The following is a 16,237-nucleotide window of genomic DNA, read 5'->3' as shown; positions in this document are numbered from 1 at the left end:
TTGCAGGGTCTGTAACACATGAGGGACATAACCCAAGATTTAAAAAAACAAAACAAAGAACATTGCTGTGTTTTCTGTCTTCACCCTTTGTCTGAAGCTTCTTGTTTAAACCTGATTGTTCACCTAGACCTGTTGTCCTGAACCTTTAGGTCTTGTCTCCTGTATTTAACTGTGTCTTTCTTAGAGTAGCTAGGCCAAGGAGATACTGCCTACATAGCCTTCAGTTGGAATTTGAAAACACCTTCATTCTTGATCCATATACATATCCTCAAACATTACTTACAATTTATTCAAGGCCCAATTTATGTCTTCTTATAGGGCTATATTTATGATGCGATGTTAAGGGTGAGCTTGTAATGATGAAAGGGTTAGGCGTTGTGGCTTATAATTAACATCAATTTGATATTTGCCAGTGTATGAGAGGGACGTTTTAGGATGATCCATGTTGAATTTGGCGTAGAAAGTATAAAAAATGTCTTAGGTTGAACACGTTAAACATGCGATAAGTGACTAGGAAGTTGACAGGTGGTATACATTTTCTTCCATTGAATTTGATGTGATGGTTTGGGGGAGAACTATTTTTCCATTTATACTGCACCTATTGGGAAAGTGTGTTAGGTCAAGGAGAATGTTTTGTATGTGCCATTATCCATAAATTATGTAATATGTTTTTAGTTTTAATTTAAAAAGGTATTTTGGTGGCCAAAATGAACAGTGGGAGTTCATAAGGGTGGCCTGGCACATGCTCAAAATAAAACTGTTGTGAGTGAAAGTAGTCGAATGAGGGGGCGGAAATAGGTGAAAACATTCCCAAACTTGGCCTAAACCTTGAAGTGTTTACAGTTCAGGTAGGTCAAAAGATTTAGATTTTAGGTACGAAAGGAGACAAGGAGAAGAAATCACAAAATCAGCAAAAGCAAGAGAAAGAGGCAAGTGTGGAAGGAAAACATCTCTGAGGTACCCAGCAGCTGGTTTTATTGTGGGTAGCTTTTAAAGGCACAGGAGATAACTTGGGGTGGGGGAGAGAGATTTAAGGGGTTTGTTTGCAGAATTTCCTCTTTTTCTACGGTAACCTTTTAAGGCCAGGTTTGCCAGTTAATCTGAAAAGCCCTAACCTAACCTGTTCCTACCCGTTTACTGTAACTACAGTTGGTTCAAAATAGAACTGCAAGTCTATTAAATAGGATTGAGCATTTTGATCATATTTTGCTTTACTGACTCCAGATCCATTTCCAGATCCATCTTAAAGTGCTGGACTTCACATATAAAGTGCTGTGCTGCTGGTTTTATAATTGAAAAGGTCTATAGGGCTTGGGACCAGTTTGCCTGAAAGATCCCACACATGCCTAGCTGAACCTTGAGACTCTGTAGTTCTGAGTACCCCTGCCAAATGAAGTGACGTGAATAGGTACCAAGAAGAAAGGCTTTTTTTGGTGGTGGCATCCTTTGAAATAGCCTCTCCAGAAAGGTTCACATGGTGCGTTCTCTTTTACTTTTTGGCACCAAATGAAAAGCTTTTGATTCACTTAAACTTCTTAATTTAATTTTAACCTCACCTTTGACTGTTGTGGCTTAGGTTGGTTTCAGTCTGATTTGTAAACTGCTTATGCTGCATCTGTTTGAATAAAAGTTTTGTTGCTTTTTATTGCTTATTCTTGATTTTAAATACTGGGGTCACGTGGGCCTCTAGTGACAAAGCTGGATCCAGGAGAGCCCTCAGGCTATGTACCTGTTCCCTCAAGGGAGCGTAATCTAATCCAGAACTATTCATCTTTCAGGATGATTGCAAGGATTGGAAGAAAAACAACAAGTACACTGTGCATACTGTATATATATTACAAGTACATATGACTACATGTGAGTTTTGTTTTTTAGCACTGGGTTTTTTAAGAGTATTCCCTCCCCACTCCCAAAGAAGCCAGCATTGAGGGAAAGGCCAAAAGTTCAGCCAAAAGCTACCAACATACCTGATTTTGACTTGCCTTCATTAAACCTGGATAGCTCAGTTTTGATCATGGTGGTGATAATGCCAAGGTTGCAACCTTGGTGCATAGCTGGTATGAGACACCTGCATATTCCTTCATTACAGGGGGTTGGACTAGATGATCTGCAGGGTCCCTTCCAACTCTACAATTCTATAATTCTAAGAACTTGGACACGAGCAGCTGTAATGGAGGATCCTGCAGAGGTCAACAACAGCAATAATCTGTAAATGTAGCTGTAGTCTTGGGAAAGATTGGCAAGCATTTCTTTTACAACTGTTCGAGTTATTTTCTTCACAGTATCCAATCCTTCATAACGAAGGAGGAAAACTAGGCAAAGTTATGTGAGTAGCTTCCTCTTGTGAATAGTTCGGATTTCTCAGGTGATACACCCATATGTATTTTCTTTAAGCATTCTCATATTATTATTTAATGTGTTTGCATGTGTTCACTGTATTGGGAATGTGGTACTATTCACTTTTGTTGTCCTAAATGCTTTTGTTCATACTGCATTCCATGCAGTTCAGCCTTCATACCCATGTATTTACTAACCATTCAACGCCTCACAGTATTCACACATAGATTATGTAAAAAAAATAAATTATTTTTTTTTTAAAAAAACATTATTAAGGCTGCAGATGCTGTGAATGGATGATTACAATTTGCCTATCATGGTAATAGCACCTGTTAGAGGTGTGATACAAAAGGCAGTGACAGGCGGTGTAATTTAGTAATTGTAGCCATTGTACTGCATAGCTGGTCAGTTCACCAGGCAAGTACAAAGAAACTAGTGTTATGGCAGAGCAGGGGTGGGTAAGCTTAATAGAGAGAGCTAGTTGTGTACTGAAAGAGACTGTTGGTGGAGGCCTAAACTCCCAGGGGGCAACTTAGAATGAGTTGAAAAGAATGAACAAAAATGTGCAAAAAAGTACAGGTTTTCCTGTTTCACTTCTTAAAGTGACAGACATCTTTTGCTGATGAGCCTTGCTGACATTTGTTTAACTTGCTGGGGGGGAAATAAAGGATAATTGAGAGTTCCTTTATTGCAGGGTACCCTTAGGAAATGTACGAAACATAGACGGTAGGTGTAGCTTAGTGGCGATTAGGTATGGGCTTGGCAAGATGGTAATTTGTACAAAAAGAAAAGGGAGGAAAAGCAAAACTAGCTGAAAAGAGAACAAAACTTGTAGGGGGAGGTAGACGTGGTATTAAGTGAAAAAGATAGGCTTTATATAACAGGAAAGTGAAATGCAATAAGTTAAAAAAACTCAGTGTCAGAAAATTTTATTGTGGTTAGTACCACGTAGCGTGGAACATAACTATCCCCTTTCTCACTCTCCATGCATTTCAAGAATGTGTGGTGGGGGCTGCGTGCATTAGCCACCCCACCCATACATTTCTTTCCCACCAACTGAATCCCCAGACCTTCTCATGTTGGGTGGAAAATGTGAAGGAGAAATATTTGCATGTTTTGGTTCCAAATCAAGGTTCCCGATCATGTGGAGGACAGGTTCCCTCTTTAGCTGTTTCACCCAGCATCTGGTGATGCCGCTAACTGTAGGTGGGACCAGTCAATGTCGCCCTTTCATGTGTTCATGGAATGCAAAGAGGGTTACATCTAAAGGGAGCTTTTAGTTTTAGGCTTCTACTCTTTTTTTTGCTTCTACGTAGCAATGTTCCAGATGCCATAGTGCTTGAAATGCAGATATAACAACTGCAACTTGAACATTTGCATTTTCTTTCTTAAGTGCCTTCTAAAAATATACTTTGAGTCCTTTAGTTTTTGAACTTGAAAGACAGTTTCATAAGTTGTTGTTGGGACCTGTCTGTCTCGAACGACAATGGAGTGCACCTCCGGGGGTGAAGTCAAACAGCAGCTTGCTGTGGCTGCAGAGACTAGTAGCTTGTAACTGCTGCCTCCCACATTGTTTTTGCTGCATTAACAGCACTGAAGTGACCTCCCTGGGGCAGTGTGTATAGAAGTCCTGGGCTGCCCAGATGACAAAGGCCCTTCTTGGCCTCGCTGGTGTGATCCAAAGGAAAGCAGAACAATGCATTTGGTGCCAGCTTGGCTGCGGGAGTTGCCAGAAGGACACATACAAGGTGCCACACAACCGCCTTAGGGACTCCACTCCAGATTTGTGTAGCGTTTACTCATTAGTTTATTCTCCCAAAGATATCCCGGAAGGCAGCAGGTATGGATTTTTTTATCAGGGTTTACTCACAAAGCCTTTCTCACGAATGAGTGCAGCTGCAAGGTAGCGGAGGTTTAGGATCAGAGTTTTCCTGTATAGGTTACCTTCCCACGTATAAGTAGTAATCAAAGAACTCAATATATCCGCAGGGCTTGATTCTATCCCCCCATGTTGTTTAAGATCTACCACTGGGTAGGGATTATCCGCAGGTTTGGAGTGTGTTGTCAGCAGTATGCTGATGGCACTCAGCTTTATTTCTCCTTTACATCTGCAGGTGAGGCAGCGGAAATGCTGGACCAGTGTCTTGTCTCAGTAATGGACTGGATGAGAGCCTACAAACTGAAGCTCAATCCAGATAAGACTGAAGCACTGTTAGTGGGTGGTTCCTCAGACCAGATGGTTGGGAGGTCGCCTGCTTTTGATGGGGTTACGCTGCCCCTGAAGGAGTAGGTTCATAGTTTGGGAGTACTCCTGGATCCTTCGCTGTCGCTTGAGGCCCAGGTGGCCTAAGTGGCCTGGAGTGCCTTCCATCAGCTTCGGTTGGTGGCCCAGCTACACCCTTATATGGACAGGGATAGCCTAACTACTGTTGTCTATGCTCTGATAACCTCAAGGTTAGATTACTGCAATGCGTTATATGTAGGGCTGTCTCTGCAGACGGTTCTGAAACTTCAGCTGCTGCAGAATTCAGTGGCCAGGTTGCTCACGGGAGCAAGACGGCTTGAGCATATTACACCAATCCTGGTCCAACTGCACTGGGTACCAATTAGTTTCCGGGCCCAATTCAAAGTGCTGGTTTTGACCTATAAAGCCTTAAATGGCTCAGGACCACAATACCTCAAGGATTGCCTCTTCCCATATGAACCTACCCTGATAACATCTTCTGAGGCCCTTCTTCATGTGCCTTCTCAAGATGTCTGGGGGATGGCAACACGAGAACGGGCCTTCTCTGCAGTGACTCCCCTTCTGTGGAATGTTCTCCCCAGGGATGTTCGCCTGGCACCTTCACTATACACTTTTAGGCTCCAGGCAAAAACGTTCCTTTTTAACCAGGCCTTTGCCTGACCTGATCTACATCCTATACCCTTTTAAAAATGCTGGCTCTTTTTAGTGGGGTTTTATTGGTGGTTGTTTGTATTTTGATTTTATGTATGTGATCCGTTATGTGAACTGCCCTGAGAACTTCAGGTATAGGGTGGTGTGTGTGTGTGTGTGTGTAATCTCCATCCATGCTCAATGTATTGCTTGCTCATCTCCAGACCCTCCTCTGTTGATCTGATCTCCATCTCTTTGATGTCTATCATATAAAACACCTCTTTTCTCTTCCAGTCTTAAAAAACTTATTTAAACTTTTTATCTTTCCCAAAGGCTCATCAGGACCAGAACAGTATCAGCAGCACACTTTGCTGATAGTTTGCCCCTGTTACTTCTACTGTTAAATCAATCACTATATTTGCTTCCTCTCTGCTTCAGTTTACAATCCATCTTTATAAGTTCTTGTTGACAGCGTAACACATTATTCATGCTAACTCTTATTGTTAAATAGCCCAGGTGTTAAAGAAGCAAAAGTTGTCAAAACTATTACAATAAAGAAATAATTGGTGCAGTACTATACTGTATTACATCTATCTTAGAAAGGCGTGTGGTGATTTGGAATACTGCAGATAAAAGGGGTTTGTTTCCCCCCTCAAATGGACAAGGAACTGGATCAAAGTTGACAACACCTTAGCTGGAGTTCAGCTTTCTTTGCCAAGGTTTCCTAAGGACTTGAAAGCAAGGATGTGGCTACAGACCTGCTTGTGGCCACACCAGGCCTTACTGGAGTCAGACTCAGTGTTTGTATACAGTATTTGAAGGGTAATAGAGTTAAATGCTGCCCTCAGAAACCACAGTAATTACTTCTATTGCTGAAATAGACCCAGGCCGTGCACAAAAATATCGTTGGGAAGCTATTTCTAACACTACGGCTGCCCTTTACGGCTAAGTGGCAGCCATCATTATTTTTTCTAAATTATGTGTTCTTGTTTCAAGCATTTAGATGATGCAAAACAGATTTTTGTGGCAACGTGTTGCTCCAAGCCAAAAAAGCATTCAAGGAAGCACTGTGTTTCTCCTAAATTGCCTTTTTATTGAGAACCCTTTGAGTTGTTTATCTTCTTTTACTCTCCTCACAAATCAAGTAGCAGCTAGATCCTTATTTTTTTGGCGTAACCAGTCTTCTTTTCTTTTCTTTTTTTGTAGAAATACAAGCTTTATCACTCTATCAGTGCATTTTAAAATAATTAAATGGGTGGTGGTTGTTTATTTGTTCGATCAGTTGGTTTGGCTTGTTCCCAGATGAAATCCTTCAAAAATAAACTTTCCAAGCTAACTGCAGAAATAGTGGGTGAGAAATCCCATGGCTCTGTTCTAATCCATGTCACTATGTACTCGGATATTATGGGAGATAAACTGAGAATAAGTTTGTTCTTAAATATAAATAGTTCAAGATAGCCGGGTCACACTTCATGTATGGATTGGCCACCCCACTCTTCCATTTGCTTGTTTTTTCAAAAAGCCTATTTGCAATTCAGTGTAACCATATGTGCAGTGATGCATATTGGGGGTGGGGTCCTTTATTTCACATGCATGCTCATGGTACCTAACCGGAAACAAGACCTGGGGATCATAGTAGATAACTTGATGAAAACGTCGACCCATTGTGTGGTCGCTATGAACAAGGGCAAGGCATGCTAGGAAAGGAATTGAAAATAATAGGAAATAAAACTGCCAATATCACGATGTTACTATACAAATCTATTGTGTGATTATATTTGGAATTCTGAGTACAGTTCTGGTCACCTCACCTGTAAAAGGATACTGTAGTGTTGGAAGAGGTTCAGGAAAGGACAACCAAAATGATCGAGGAGATGGAGCTTTGGGACTTTTTAGTTTAGAGAAATAATGAGTAAGATGTGACATGATAGAAGTTTATATAACAAAATATTAAAAGGTAAAGGACCCCTGACCATTAGGTCCAGTCGTGTCCGACTCTGGGGTTGTGCGCTCATCTCGCATTATTGGCCGAGGGAGCCGACGTATAGCTTCCAGGTCATGTGGCCAGCATGACAAAGCCGCTTCTGGCAAACCAGAGCAGCACATGGAAACGCCGTTTACCTTCCCGCTGTAGCGGTTCCTATTTATCTACTTGCATTTTGACGTGCTTTCGAACTGCTAGGTTGGCAGGAGCTGTGACCAAGCAACGGGAGCTCACCCCGTCACAGGGATTCGAACCGCCGACCTTCTGATCAGCAAGCCCTAGGCTCAGTGGTTTAACCACAGCGCCACCTGGGTCCCAAAATATTAATGGAATGGAAAAAGTGGCTAGAAAAAAGTTTTCTCTCTCATAACGCTAGAACTTGTTGATATTCAGTGAAGCTGAATGCTGGAAGTTTCAGGACATGTAAAAAAGGAAGTGCTTCTTCGCACAGAGCCTAATTCAGCTATGAAACTTGCTCACACAGGAGAGTTTAGATCAGGCATCCCCAAACTGCGGCCCTCCAGATGTTTTGGCCTACAACTCCCATGATCCCTAGCTAACAGGACCAACGGTCAGGGATGATGGGAATTGTAGTCCAAATCATCTGGAGGGCCGAAATTTGGGGGTGCCTGGTTTAGATAGTCCTCTCCTCTGTCAATTCAACTAATCCTCTTAAAACTATCAGTGGCTGCTAGCCATTATGACTATGCACTGGTTCCATGGTTGGAGGCAGGGATGCTTCTGAATGCCAGTCACTGAAAACCACAAGAGGGGAGAGTGCGATTGTACTCAGCTTCCCATAGGCATTTGGTTGGCCACTGTGAGAACAGGATGCAGTTTTGAAATGAAGCCATTCATTTGGTAACTTGTGCTATAATGAGTTTGGGATTAAACACAATTAATTTTGGGGGTCCCCTCCAATTTGATTTTGTTTCCACCCCTCTGGTGATTTTATAGCTGTAGGATATGATTCTGCCAAAAAGAGAGAGAGAGAGGCTGCTAAAACTTCCTTTAATTGAATTTCTAGCCCAATCCATTAAGTATCTGCTTTGTGGTGTAAGCTATGGCAATGTGTTGTTTCATAAACTAATAGCTGGAGCCCCTTCTGAAAGGAAAGAGGAAGAGGGCAGACTCCCACACACAAGCTGGAGGTGGTTCAGAAAGTTGTCGGTGTTTGAAAAAGAACAAAGGACAGTTAGTTTTGGGACTGGAATTTGAAAAGAGTCGGGGCTGACTTGCTTTCTATGTTGGATTGTATGTTGATGTTATGAACAGCTGTATGACCCCCTTGAGTTTTTAATTGTTCCTTTCCGGGCAATTGCGATATAACATTTATGGAGTGTAGGATCACATTTATCAAATGCATCAATGTATCAAGGCAAACGTACTCCTTGATATCAGCTTCTAACTCTGCTTCCACTGAGTGAGACATAAAGTTGTCCCACTACTACTGGTAGGACAATTAGTGGAGGATCCAGCAGAAGGAACACTCACAGGTGAAAATTGTGAAATCTCCCCCAATCTCTCAGTTGAACTATGAATGTCTTTACATGTTTAGAAAAGGGTAAATGTGTGTGTGTGTGTGTGTGTGTGTGTGTGTGTGTAAGTGAAAGCACAATAAGAGGCTGACTACCGTATATATGTCGCAGATTAGGAAAGCCACAAACAAATCTAAAAGGATGCCAGTGTGGTTAATGAGGAGAGTCAGGGATGCTCTAGTCGAAAATAAAAGAACTCTTTTTCAATGAGGATTGTCATTGTGCTTCACATTTCAAACCTCCTGCTGCTTGAAGCAACAGCAGGATCATTTGGGCTTTATTTTTGTGTTTTTTTACTGTAAAAATAAATGTGGACTAAATTGCTAGTCTCTACTGCCTTGTATTTTCAGATAAGTCTCCTAAAATCTTGTCCTGAAATTAACCCCCCCCCCAATGTTCTGTTACTTTGGTAGGAAATGAATGGCCCTGTGAAAGGGGAGAATTTTTTCAGCCCAGCCTTAAAATATGGTACGTTTGAAACCATTTGGGCTGACATAGCAAATGTTTTTCTGTTTGTCCTGTGTTGAACTTTTTACCATCTTATCTAATCAACTATAATAAAGCTAAATTTATAAGAAGCCAACTTCTACTTAGCTTTCTCTGACCCATAATTGTGTCTGTTTGTGCATGTGCTTATTTATTAGGAAATGAGACAGGATTTGCTTTTATGGGAGCAGAGTGTGCTTCAAAAAGGATAATGATTCATGTTTTTCTTCCTTCTTATAGATTTAATGTGTACAGTGATTGAAGAGCAAAACCTTACTGTTGGTGTGCTATTCATGCATAGATTTATAGTATTTATTAAACAATATTTTTGCACGCAGGCAAGTGAGCTCAGTGGATGAAAATAATTTCTTATTTCCTGTGAGAACTGTTTAATATTGCAGCTATCTAGATGCTCAACTAAACCTGCTTCCTAAAACCTCGGCAGACCAAGGCTCAAGGAGCGATTAAGGGTCATTGCATGCTTGTATTGTTTGGGAAATGAGTCCAAGACATGTTTGTGTAATGAGAATGGCTCATAGTGCTTATCTAGAATGGCAAGCTCTGTAGAAAACATCCATCTTCTTTGACCTACCTTCTTTCACTCCAACCTCTGGGGTTTAAACCTGCCAGGCTGTGGGACCTTGACCTACCTAAAAGTAACTGCAGTGTACCACCTTTTAAAAGGCATCCAATTCCAGCAAGGATACAAAAGGAATATACCTGCTACTGAAATATTAGGCAAGCATGTATTTCATTATAATGATCAAACTTTGAGTTAACATTGTTTGGGTGCTTTCTTATCCCATCCCCCCTTTCTTTTCAAATAACACTCTGGGAAAATTGAGTTCTATTTGGCATTCTAGTTTAAAATATGCACAACCACTAGCACAAGACTTGCACAGCAAAATATGCGAGGGGATTGTACAGCTAAATGTATGTGCATAGTGTTTGTTCAGTTTGTCATTACAATGCAGGCCCTAATGGCAGGGGTACAGTTCTTAACTCAGTTGCCACACTGTGCAATTACACTAGCCTTCTCTGAATTAGCACCATTCTGTAAATACAATGTATGCCCACATGTAAATACTACCAGTATATATGCTTGTGTGCTATTTCGTTGTTTTATGAATGGGTTTAATTTGGGGTTTGCTTTTATTCAGTATATGAGTTTGGTGCTGTGGCTTGCTAGCCACCTTGAGTGTAGTGGGTGTAGTGTGGTGTAGTGGGAGAGCCAGTGTGGTGTAGTGGTTAAGAGCGGTAGACTTGTAATCTGGGGAACCGGGTTCGCGTCTCCGCTCCTCCACATGCAGCTGCTGGGTGACCTTGGGCTAGTCACACTTCTCTGAAGTCTCTCAGCCCCACTCACCTCACAGGGTGTCTGTTGTGGGGGAGGAGGGGAAAGGAGATTGTTAGCCGCTTTGAGACTCCTTCGGGTAGTGATAAAGCGGGATATCAAATGCAAACTCTTCTTCTTCTTTGGAAAATAGGTGGGATATGCAGGCATAAATATATAATACATAAACAACACATCCATAAATACATCTAAAATTCCTTGAAAAGTCAACAAAATAACTGGTGTAGTCTCTTTAAAGAAGAAATAATGTAATAAATGCAAATGGATTGTTGTTGTGCTTAAAATACTGTGAACTGTTATTTTACCATGTTCATTCTTTTTATATTGTAAAGTTAATTTTTTTGAAATCCATTAAAATAGCCCATGGATACTGCAGAAGAGGTTATCTTTGGGGCTCTACCTAATTAATTATGATATATTTTTCCTCCATGTGATTTGTCATTACCAGTCCTGAAAGCTCACACATACGAGAGAAGGAGGGGGGGAACCACTTGTTTAATCTGACTGGGACCTTGTGGCATTTTAATTGTAAGCATAAGTGTGACAGAATAAATCCAAATAAATTTGGACAGTGATTAACAAGTAGCCCCTTGATATGGTAATGAGATTTTTTAATAAAAAAAAACCCTGATCCCTAAATGTTTCTAAGGGTTTCATTAACACTTGTACAACTAAACCATTTTACAGACCTAAGCAGTTAAGGGAAATCCTCCTGCACTAACAGAGCTTAGCCTATTTAGCAAGTAGGTGTCAAAACAGGCTAATGAGAGATATTGCTGTAACTCTTTGTATTTCTTCATCTCCGGGGCTTGCATGGTGGTACCATTGATGGAAATTTACCTAGCAGGTACATTTCACATCACTTAGCCAGATTATCCATTTTTAGACACTCAAAAAGAGCCTTGTGGCCAAACCTGGTATGATTTCAGCAGATGTGTGGGTCCGAATCAAGTTGATGTTGATGCCCTATAAAGCAAATATGGTCTGTGAGAGTGGATATACAGTATATTGCGGATGTGGAACCTGTAGCTCTCCCACCATTGTTGAAGTCCAACTCCCCTCAGACTAGCCAGCATGGCTAATGGTCAGGGATGATGACAGTTGTTCTCCAGCAACATCTGGAGGGCTGGAGTCCCCACCCTAAATTTAAAGTTACAGGTAGGTAGCCATGTTGGTCTGACGTAGTCAATTTTTTTAAAAAAAATTCCATCCAGCAGCACCTTAGAGACCAACTAAGTTGGTCATTGGTATGAGCTTTCGTGTGCATGCACACTGTATCTGAAGAAGTGTGCATGCACACAAATGCTCATACCAATGACAAACTTAGTTGGTCTCTAAGGTGCTGCTGGAAGGAATTTTCCTAAATTTAAAATAAAACATGAATGAGCTGGAGAGGTGCATCTAAACCCTTCTCAATCTAATACTTACTTAATTATTTTGATCTATTTACCTGTGCTTCACCCTAAGTCAACATTCACCAGAAACTGTATAGCAAAGTTGACAGACACACCTCTGTGCAGAAGGAGTTTACAACTTGGGGGCTGCCACAGAGAATGCCCTCTCTTACTGCATCACCCCTGAGCTTCTGATGGCAGAGAGAGCCCCACCCACCACACTTAACACCAGAAGGGTCTGTAGCATGGGTAGGCAAACTAAGGCCCATTGCCTTCTAAATCTGGCCCGCGGACGATCCAGGAATCAGCATGTTTTTACATGAGTAGAATGTGTCCTTTTATTTAAAATGCATCTCTGGGTTATTTGTGGGGCATAGGAATTTGTTTTTTCCCCCCGCCCGAAAATATATAGTCCAGCCCCTCCCCCCAGGTCTGAGGGACAGTGGACCGGCCCCCTGCTAAAAAAGTTTGCTGACCCCTGAGAGGAGATATGATAACCATCTTCAGATATCTAGAGGGCTGTCACATTGGAAGATGGAGCGAGCTTGTTTTCTCCTGCTCTGGAGGCTAGGACCTGAACCAATCATTTCAAGTTACAAGAAAGGAGATTCTAACTAAGCATCAAAAAGAAATTTCTGACCCTAAGAGCACCTAATTGATATTTACCTACTTTAGGAATATAGGAACCAGAAGCATTGGAGAGTAAATCAGTCTGAATTACTGAACAGTTTAAACAAGTGAAAATACTGGTCTTAACAGAACAGGGCTGGAAGGGCATATGATTTTTTTTAAAATGTAGTTGCCAAATTCCTCTTTTACTGGAAAAACAAGGGGTTTGGGGTTTGTTTGTTTTTTGAAGAAATGTGGGTGACAGTTATATTCTACCCCAGATGGCTAGTTCCTTTGACAAGCAGAATCTGGGTCCCAGAGCTAATTTCTAATAAGGGCAGGTGGGGGGGGGGAATCCAAAAGAGTGAGCTGCTTAGCATATCCAAGGAAGGAGAATTAAAATGCATTTAATTACAAGTGGAAGCCACAGAACTAAGTAGGATGAGTGATCAGGGGCTGCTAGATCAGAAATCCGAAAATGATGTGAAGGAGATAATGATGCGGCATACAATAATTTGTTAAGGGAACCAGAATGCCAGGGAGTGGGCAGTATGAATTTTATAGTAACTTTTCTGTCTCTGAAGGTTTTGCTGTGTTTACCATTATGCTGAAGCATAATGAACATGGTAGCCTTAGTCAGCAAATTGATAAACAACCTAATCACTTATTTTATTTCTCTTATTTTATTTCCTAATCACTTTTTTTGTTGTTGTGACTTCTTTGTATCAGGTGAAGGGAAGCATGCATTATCTTGTGCTCTTTACACCTATTATTTCAGTAGCTTCCCTAAAACAGAATTTGATACTTTTTAAAGCATACTTTGTTTTTTACAAAACAAGAGAAGATATGGACATGCCAATCTTTATTATCACCAAGAGTTAGACTAGGTTGCTAGGTTAGACATATTCTTGCACTACCACTGCCAGAACATTCTGTGAGTGGTGAATCTTCTTTGCCATTGTTGTTAGTGATCTGCTAGGGTTGGGTTTTTTTTTTTTGACATTGACAGAATTTTATTTTAGGTGACTTAATTGTATGTTCTTGGTGAAAGCAGGAATAACAACAGAATGTGGTCTAGGACCTTGTCCTGTCAGTGCTGATAAGCCAAACTATACAATCAGATTTAAAAGAAATGAAAGTTTCTGTCAATAGTTCTGGGGATGGTTTTCTAAAACTTCCTTGACATGAATACCAAGAATCTTTCTCAAAACCTCTCTTTTAAGAATACTGAAAGGGAAGGCTGTCTTTACCCTAGCTATTTGTAACGCATGGGCCTCAGCTCGGAAACAATGACAGGTGCTTGCCCTGAACAGAAAACAATGGTAGAAGAATGTCAGAGTGGTTTACCACAAGTCGAGTAGAGTCACCAATGGCCCGTGAAAATGAATTCTGTGTGCTGAGCTAGTCAGGAATTGTTAGATTTGTGTAAAATGTTTATTTGCTAAGCTTTGTGGCCAACATCATTACTCTTCATTTTATTCATTATTATGTCACTGAGCAGTAACTTGTTAAAGATTAAAGGTTCCAATTGGTTGCTCATGCTTAAGGTATGTAAATGTCTTGGAATCCTGACAGCAATTTACTGACTGGTTCTGCCAGCTAGCATGGAAATAGCGATATTAGAAACCATGAAGTATAATATCCGGCGCTTAAAATGACTGGTCCTGCACATACAAATCCTATTGATGTCAATAACATTTGCCTACTAAAAAAAAATTAACAACCACAACAACTTTACAATGGGTCATGAGAGAGAAAACTGTCCTGAACCTTAAAACATAGCAGTGACCTTACAGATTCTAGTATTATTACAGTAAACCCTGTGTGAGGAGACACTCTGAGCTAAACAGATTTAAGGCAATGTAAATAAGGTCCTGTTCTGATAACACTTTTTCAGTGCAAATCTCAACCTTATAAAAGAAGATTCAAGCTTCCATGTGCCAGTCCCTTCCAATGCCATGTTACAATGCAAGGAAAGTAGTGAGCAAATTGTACATTCTTGGATGACAAAGATTATTTAGTTCCATTCCAGTCCGAGTTCACACCTGGCCATAGGATTATGTTGCCCTGATGGGAGATGTTTATAGAGAGTGTAACAAGGGAGTGAAGCCTTGCTCCTGCTTCCTTGTCTCTCTGCAGTTTTCTGCCCCATTGACTATGGTATTCTAATCAGCAGTTGCATGGCTTCATGGAAAGGGATTTGGAAGCACTGTGTTAAAGTGGCTCTTTCTGGTCCTACCTTTGGGGCTGAGATCAGAGAATAGCACTGGGAGAATGTGTTTTCTGTCCCCTGGCAGTTACATGATGGATGCAACAAGGCACTGTCCTATCCACAATGCTACACTTAAGAGCTCAGATCTAGTTTACTTGTGGGGTTGCCTTGCCGCATATATATCCACTCAACCACATGTTACGGCTTTTATAGCCAGCACGGCTTTTATATCCAGTGATATAGTTCAGTAGCACCTACAGTTTAGAGTTCCCTGCCTATTGACCTTAGACCTTACAGTAGTTGTATTATTTTTGGTGCCTGCTTAAATCATTTCTGTTTAGGCATAGATGCAGATTTAAGGCAGCACAACTGGTTGTGCTGCACTAGGTGCTGAGCTTAGGGGGCACCCCAGGGCGTCACAATTGTGATATAGTGGATTGAGCGGAACGGAAGGCAAGAGGCAGAGAGGCACCAAATTTTGGCCTCACACAGGGCACCACTGAAATTTCCAAAAGCAAAGTCGGCCCCTCTTTGGCAAACCTCTCCAAACATGTAGAGGTTAATGTGTTTTATCTCTTTTTAGCTACTAGTGATTTTAAAAAATCTTTTAAATGTTTGTAAATGCCTGTTTCTAACTGTTTTCATAATCTTAATATTTTGCTTTATCTTTGTAAGCCATTCAGATATTTTCTTACAATCAATTTCGTTTAATAAGTAAATATGCTGCATTTCTATTTCCCTTTTAGTATCTATCCATCTTGAAATATAAATACAATACAGCACAAGTTGTTTGCTACTTTCTCTGTACAGAAAGATGAGAATGCTGGGAGGGTGGAGACTCTTAAGATACAAAGTGCCATCTGGACATTGTTTGGAGTTTTGCTCTACCTTTTCATATTCATATTTCCATAATTATAAACAATACTAGCTTTCTGTTTGAGCTTTATAGTAGCTCCTAATAAACATTCCTTGTCCATTAGCTCACTGCAAGCTTCTATATCACAGGACTACTATGAAGTCTGCCAACTCCAAGAAGTGAGCTTGCAAGTGCTAAATTTGGAAATTCCATCTTAGAAGCCAAGATCAGGTGTCAAACATTTATAGTATGTTACCCATCTCCTTAGAGATTAGATATTTCCTCCTTCAGGCCTGTGAAACTGTAACAAACTACATGAATTGAGTTAATGTGGGGCATGTAGGAAATCAGACTATTCCCCATAAGTTGAAATCACAGACCTGCCATAGAAGCAGATTTTTGGAGCTAATAAAATGAGTTTATGCCATTTGTTTTTCCTTTATATTGGCTGCAGGTGTTCACCTCTTCCTCCCAAGTTACAAAAAAGACATTCTGGACCATTTTTAAACTAAGTAAACTAAGACCTGGGGCCACATCTATTAAGCATTTATAGAGATTACAAAAATATACAGCAATTTCCACCCCCTAATGC

General features: G+C 40.8%; 1 protein-coding gene and 1 pseudogene across 5 annotated transcripts in view; both read left to right on the top strand.

Annotated features, from left to right (window-relative positions):
• Window positions 1-16,237, top strand: part of VTI1A (vesicle transport through interaction with t-SNAREs 1A) — a 223,865-nt gene that overhangs the window by 83,270 nt on the left and 124,358 nt on the right. The window lies entirely within an intron of this gene.
• On the top strand, window positions 4,199-5,387 carry LOC148685667 (uncharacterized; annotated as a pseudogene).

The sequence above is a fragment of the Zootoca vivipara genome, chromosome 5, assembly GCF_965207765.1.
Source record: "Zootoca vivipara chromosome 5, rZooViv2.hap1.1, whole genome shotgun sequence".
NCBI classification, from domain to species: Eukaryota; Metazoa; Chordata; class Lepidosauria; order Squamata; family Lacertidae; genus Zootoca; species Zootoca vivipara.
Note: the sequence above shows the minus strand (reverse complement) of the source record. Positions and strands in the feature narration are given on the sequence as shown.